The sequence below is a fragment of the Coenobita brevimanus genome, chromosome 50, assembly GCF_032717465.1.
Source record: "Coenobita brevimanus isolate Jiangsu-jjx chromosome 50, ASM3271746v2, whole genome shotgun sequence".
NCBI classification, from domain to species: Eukaryota; Metazoa; Arthropoda; class Malacostraca; order Decapoda; family Coenobitidae; genus Coenobita; species Coenobita brevimanus.
The window spans coordinates 30,196,941-30,203,495 of NC_137003.1; positions in this window are offsets into that span (position 1 = coordinate 30,196,941).

The window sequence follows — 6,555 nt, forward strand, 5'->3', positions numbered from 1 at the left end:
ACCTCTCTCTTCCGCCTCTCAACTTCCATGCCCCTATTTCTCATCCATTCATTGTATGCTTTCTTCTTTTGTGCCACAGCCTGTCTCATTTCTTCATATATATATATATATATATATATGGGTTTGTCGAGTGGTAGTGTTTAGGCCTGCTGATTGCATGCTCGTAAAGCCCTTGCCAACCAGGTCACGGAATACTCTCTGAATTTGAAAGGCTATAATTCATAATAGACTTCACCTCCATAGCAGCCACCAGTATGTCATAAAGAAACATCCTGACATAGCATTACACCAGTCAATATTGACGAAGCCATAGCATGTTATAGTAAAGGCCATACAGTTTTAAATATTGTAATGTCATCTGTCGTACGTGAGAAAACTGATGAACCTCAGAAGACATGTCTAGCCTGTATTTAGACATGAAAAAGAGAATTATATGAGTCTTTCATCCAATTATTTATTTTTTACTTTTTACCCCATCACCAACCTGGGGCTTGTTCGGACATTTAAGGCAAGAGACCCCAGAGATGCAGCCTTGTGTGTCAGATATCACTTCCTAAGGTTTCAGAAACTTGTCCAGTGTCCAATCCAAATTCACGCCCAAGAACTCTACAGTTGACTAGGTCCTAGGATTTCGAGTTGTAAAGGTACATTGTCGTCACTTTCTGCAAGGACTGCTGGTAGTGTGCAACGATCTCGAGAAGGCATTTGATTCAATAAATCAGGAGTCACTAAGGGAAGTAATGTGACCCCTTCGGTTCCTGAAGGTATTATCAGCTTGATAGCTGGCCTGTCTTCAAACACTGAGAGTGCTGTCAAGTGTGGACAGTGAAGACACAGCCGATTTCTTTTCAGCAAGTTCTGGACAGAGGCAGGGATGTGTCCTTCCCCCTCTCACTTTCAGTACATTCATGGATCGGGTATTTAGCTGGGCTGTGGGATGAAGGCATTGTAGAGTGCCAAATCGCAATTTTAAGTTAATCGGCTTTTACTTTGCTGTCGATACAGTCATCCAAGTGAAATTCTGAAGCCATTCCTGAATGCTGTCAGGGCACTTCACAAGTATGGAACCTACTAAGACCAAAGGTCTCCTGGGCCAAGACTAAGGTCCAGACTTTCGATGGCTTACTGCTTTAAGCTGAAGTCTATTTAGATATGTGGTGAAGAAATAGAAGCCTAGAAAAAATTCATTTATCTTGGTGATGTGAACCATAACAATGGTAGGTTGTATGATGGGATCTTACAGCATTCTGATCAGACTTATGGTGTTTTGGAGACATTCAGTCTGTACACACCGAGATACAAAGTCTAGAAACAGTCGAGCGACTATGTATCTCAACTGTTGCTGCGAGACAGTCCAGATACAGACGGGCGACAGTCCAGAAACACTATGGAGACAATGCAACTTTGTCTCTGGATTGTCTAGAGACTGTTGTGAGACGGTCGCTAGACGTATCTGGTACTTTCTCGCTGGACTCTTGCTAGACAATCGAGGAACAGTCCACAAGGTATATATATATATATATATATATATATATATATATATATATATATATATATATATATATATATATATATATATATATATATATATATATATATATCAGCATCAGCCGTTTGAGTATCAACTGCAGGACCGGCCTATCCCGACCGAAGTCAGGACGATACAGCCAATGTATCTCTACCAAGTGGCTTAGGCTGTCTGGTAGAGATTGTATGTAGGGTGAGAAGTGTTTGTAAGTGTAATTGTAGTGTTGGTGTAGCTTTGGATGTGTGTGTAGTCTGTGAACCAAGTGTAATCGGCCCGTGCAAGCTGACTGGGTGCAAGCATACTTTATAATTAGCGACACTGGTTCAACCACAGCACCCCTTGTGTCCGCCAATGCAGTACGTGGCCGGGTGAACACTCCCAAAGTTATATATATATATATATATATATATATATATATATATATATATATATATATATATAAAACTTTGGGTGTGTTCACCCGGCCACGTACTGCATTCACGGACACAAGGGGTGCTGTGGTTGAACCAGTGTCGTTTATTATAAAGTATGCTTGCACCCAGTCGGCTTGCGTGGGCCGATTACACTTGGTTCACAGACTACACACACATCCAAAGCCACTCCAACACTACAATTACACTTACAAGCAAAAACCAGCAGTGGAATCACTCCATCCATCCATCATCTAATCCTATGTTGCTCCACGAGGAGCGTAGGTGTCCGGGGCTAGGCAAGTTGGTCCTGACATTTAAGTTGAGAGTGATCAGCCTCATTTACATCCGTGAGTGGCATTACATGAGCAATAAATCCCAACCATCCCTTGGATATAAACCATCATCGGCTCAATCTGATTGGAGTGCCGTAATTACCCAACAAACCACCACGCACCAAAAATTGGTTACCGATACATGGTTATCACTCAGCGCAGTAAATGGTTTCCTGGTGTACAGGAAATCATTTGGCTTGTCACTCAGTGTTGAGTCACCCACAGGCAGAAGTTTGAGGAAAGAATGAAGGAAAGAAAGACAGAAGAGGGAGTGTAAAGTCACCCGTAGGCAGAAAGACGCGGAAACAATGAAGGAAAGAAAGATAAGAGGATGGAAGGAAAGAAGGAATGAGGAGTGGAAAGGGCAGACACCCAAGAGGAGCACTACATCGAGTGAGTGGATGGCGAGCGCCCCCACCTACCACTAGTGGAATCACTAAAGCTAATAATTATGTCATGACTGAACCATATCCGTACACATAATTTTTCAGCGATGTATGTAAAGCGTGTAAATATACCATAATTATTATTAGGATAGACCCATATAGATACAGCATAATCTTTCAACGATGATACTTTTATGCAAAATTAGAGTACATAGACTCTGTAATTATTTAGGATAGAACCACATATATATTATTATTCAATGTATGTGCAACTGTTATGCATAAAAAATGTTAAAATATGTGAATACTGATGCCTCATAGCAGGAGGTGTACATTTGTAAATGCAAATCTTTAAAAAAAGAAAAAAAAAAAACTCCGTCATCCGTTGCCAAATCCCTCCGCACCGAGCAGCTTGTATCTTGTCTCCCATATTTAGTGGGGAGACAAGATACAACTGAAATCTTGTCTCTGGACTGTCACGTGAGTGTCCAGCGAGAGATTTGGATTTTCCTGAGATAGTCGCGCAAGTCTAGTGACATTGCCGTGCGACTTTTGCTGGATAAAGTATCTTGGTGTGTACGTGACGAAGAGACGGTGTCTAGCGACTGTTGCAAGACAAATTTAGATTTTTCTGAGACAGAAGCGAGACAGTCCAGGGACCATGTCGTGTGACTTTGTATCTTGGTGTGTACAAGGCTTGAGTATTTAGCATTTGTTTTGCCTGTGAAGAATGGAAATCCGTATCTTTAGGGAACTGCTGTTCCCAGATTTCTGTTAGGGCTGTGAGATGTGGACACTTGACTGTGCCCTACAGCGGTAAACTGACTCCTTAGGAACTACGTGCCTTCACAGGATCATTGGGTGGGGGTGGGGGGTATCACTGGTAAAACCGGCTGCGTAATGAGTCATTCCCCCGAACCTGAGTCAAGGTCTTTTAGCACTACAATTTATGAACACCTGCCCCGGTTATATAGATATATATAATGGTTGTCTAATACTGATCCTATTCACAATCGATCTTTCTTGTTGGGAGATACCTGGGGGGGGGGGGAGGAAGAGAAGCTGGCTGCATACTTACAGATGGGGGTCTCACGTTTGTGGACTCGCAGAGTGAGTGAGGTTATGCGCGTCCCAGTTTTTGTTCCAAGTAAGTCATGCAAATAAATCGTTAAGGCTCAAAACCGAGCAGTATTCTCATCTCCCGATGAGTATTTTTAACAGCTCTTATTCTGCAATTCAAGTTGCATTTGATAACTATTTTCCTGTAGTTTCTTATATGTTTTGCATAATATTTTCTTTTGCATAAAGAACATAAAGTGAAACTATGAACGAAGACGGTTGGGAGGGGTCACAGAACCTTCCCTCACTACATCGGATACTTATAGGAGGTATTTGTCTCAATGGACTTTGTGCAGTCGATAGGCATCAATCCAATTTAAATTAATAAATACCAGGTAAAGCACTCCTATGGAGCCTTTTTGGATCCCTCCACACGATGTATTTTATTCTTGATGAGCAAACTTTATATTTGAAGGAGTTAACGAACGTTCGACTATTAAGTTTGGTTTGAAAAATCTCTTCATGTGAGTAAAATCGTCTGGAGATTGAAAGAATAGATTATAAATTACGTAACTGGGCTGAAATGGGTTAAGGAACGAAATACGACACATATGACGCATGTTACCCACCTGACGAGCCAGGCCAACGACCCGGGAAAGCTGAGCCTGCGTCACGTTATCGTCATGCCTGTGTCCACCCACCTCAAGCACAACCACACCCAACGTCGATCGCAACTCGTCCATCTAAATCAGAGTAACCCCTTTTTACCGGCTCAGGTTGCATATGAAATTAAGCTTTGCCATAGGTTATTGTTTTGGTAAGTGTTATTATTTTTCTTTGCACAGTTTTCTTAGATCTTGATATTATACAGGAAGATACCTTAGGGTAATCTAAGTACTTATTCTCAATAATGACCCTGTCCTATTTTTTAAGGCCATATACTAATTTTTGGTGCGAAAACTGCATATTTGAAACTAAAATGTCTCAGAAACTAATTGAGATGCAGCTATTTGGTTGAAAATTCTATGGTAATAAAGCTTGCTGAGAGTTTTGCTCATCATTTTGCCATCCTATGTTCATAAAGCTTGCTGAGAATTTTGGCTGATTATATTGCCATTTAGCGTAGTGGAAAGTACCGAATTCAAATCTGCACAGTGTTTTCTTTGTAACACGTTATAGAGGAAACCACAAAAGATGTGAAGTTGTAACTTTACCGAATTCATAGGTGTGGTCGCTCTCATTATCTGAAAGGAATATGGTTACAGCTAAGCAGCATGCAGTTAGCCAGTTATTCAGACAAATGTAAAATTTACCCATTCTTTATTTCTTTCTTTCTCATCTTTGTCTTCAGATCTTGTTGGCATTACTCAAGATGCTACCTTCTGTTAATCAAAGTAAATATTCCAAATATGAATGACCTTGAACTACTTTTAAGGTCAGCCTTCATATGAAGTTTTTAGGCAGCAAACACAAAAGCAGCATTTACATAACTACAAAGACGATCATACCATAAATAGTTATGGTGAAACTTCCTTACTGTGGTTGCACAATAAGTAAATAGGTAACTAGTTTGAATTGCATGGGTTAGATCTTGCTTTCATATGGTATTACAGTAGATGCAACCTCAGGGAGTCTGGACGGGAACCTCAAGGCGAATATGTCCTCCTCCTTCAGTCCACCATCTTTTTTGGAGGGATAGGGAGGGAGCTTAGGGACGTTTGTATAACCAGGCAGTGGAGTTGATCGCTTATATCAGTGCCATACCACGTAGGCACACCAGAGTTCTTCTCTGAGTTGGGCAGACTTCACTGGAGGCAACATGAAAAATAAAGTGATGTCATTATGCTTAACAGCCTCCGGGACCTAACCTACCCATGCAAAAGCCTGGCTCAAACTGATCTCTCCTAGGGAGTTAAGAAATTATTTAATGGTTCTTCAGACAAAACGAAGGCCCACATGGTTCGTACCTTATCAGAAAAAAGGAAGCTGCAACAGTTGTGACATACAAAATTCAATAAATTGCCATACAAAATTAATTAAACTGCAAGTTTTCCACTCCTAAAGTAGGCTACCTTTAGAAAAGAACGAACATGTAGATTTTGTCAAAGTATATTTTTCGCAACGTTAAAAACACGCCACATACGTTTTTACGTCCCTCATAGTATTAATACCATTAACATCACGACATTAAAACAAGTAATCGAATTCGTCTCTCCTGGTTTCGCTGCCATGAGTTTTTTTTTTTTTTTTTGAGGAAATTCATTTGCTACCCTGAAAAAAAAAAATCATGCAAGTGCAGGTGTGGACAAAAGAAATAGTCACAACCTTAACAAGGGTGTGCAAGAATTGGGTCAATTCTGGCTGATGATTTATAACGAGGTGAGTGGGGGAAAGGTATCAGGAAGACTTCAGTGAAGGGAAGGTGCCACCACTTTCCCAATCCCAAACATTAACTCGTCAGCCAGAAATAACCAAGTTCTTTTGCACTCAATCTGTGGCAGTGTCCGTTTCTTTTGTCCATTCCTGTAGGCCGGTAATCAGGAATGAGCTAACAGGACACATTTTTATTGCTATGATAGTGGAGATTATTGTTAGTATGACATCTCTAGCACTTCAAGCAGCTTCTGTCACAACCCTGTACCGCATTTTCCACTGATTTCTCTCATACTTACATTGAACAGGGTGTAGTGTGATACAGAACCGTCAGAGAGAAGGATGGCATAATACTTGTCATTCAGTAATGTTGACAATACTGAATCAACCATCTGCACTGAGTCCGACAAAACGTCTTTCGTATCTGAGAATAAATCAACAGTGCAGCTTTAATTTCTTAAGTC